Genomic DNA, 750 nt, shown 5'->3' on the forward strand with positions numbered 1-750 from the left:
AGATTTATCATCAATACAGAGTTGAAAAGTCCCTTCAGAGACCAACAAAAATTGCCACAGCTGACTGTATTTCAAGTCATCCAGGCGGGGTATTGGGTTAAGTTTTCAACTAGCAATAATCACGTCTCAGCAGAACTTCACAGACTATGAAATTGCCCCTGCGAAAGAGTAAAGAGAGCAACTACCAGTTTACAAATGCAGCTGGTGCAACACTCACAACACACGTGGTGCACTTCTCATCCCTAGCATTTTTTGTTTACGGCAAGCCCCGCCTCTTCCGGGCAACAGCAGTCATGGGCGTATTAGTTCAATGCAGAATACAACTTCCACTTACTTGGGTTTTAAGCGATGACCCAGAGCTGCATTACTTTAGACGCTGCCATGTAACGTTTTGTCTTTTTTTTGTGTGTGTGTGTGTGTGTTATATTGTTTGAACACATTTCCATATCAAATTTTAAGTCAAACCACCAACAATGCTCAAAAATCCAGTTAGACACAGTCACATATATACAGCAATAGAAAAATGTGGTCAGGTTGGGTCCAGATATTTCAAAAAGTGACCCTACCGGTCTTCCCATTTATGTTGACCTTTTCAACTTTTTCCAATCCCGGGTGATTAGCCAAAACAGGTTAATCCAAGCAGAATACGAAGCACCCTACAGTTGGTGTCTTCCGACCTTTCAAGAAGAAGTTATTTTGCCAGTACCATGGCCCATCAACAATGCTGTTACGCATTCGGTCATGTCCGTT

The 750-nt window shown here is 42.1% G+C and overlaps 1 non-coding gene across 1 annotated transcript; it reads right to left on the reverse strand.

Moving 5' to 3' along the window:
* Positions 1–29: 29 nt before the first annotated feature.
* Positions 30–170, reverse strand: LOC111648443 (U4 spliceosomal RNA). The gene has a single exon (XR_002760123.1). It is a non-coding gene; the product is annotated as a U4 spliceosomal RNA (small nuclear RNA).
* Positions 171–750: the final 580 nt, after the last annotated feature.

The sequence above is a fragment of the Seriola lalandi genome, unplaced genomic scaffold, assembly GCF_002814215.2.
Source record: "Seriola lalandi dorsalis isolate HSWRI2012SDOR001 ecotype SW California unplaced genomic scaffold, Sedor1 jcf7180002039528, whole genome shotgun sequence".
In the NCBI taxonomy this organism is placed as follows: domain Eukaryota; kingdom Metazoa; phylum Chordata; class Actinopteri; order Carangiformes; family Carangidae; genus Seriola; species Seriola lalandi.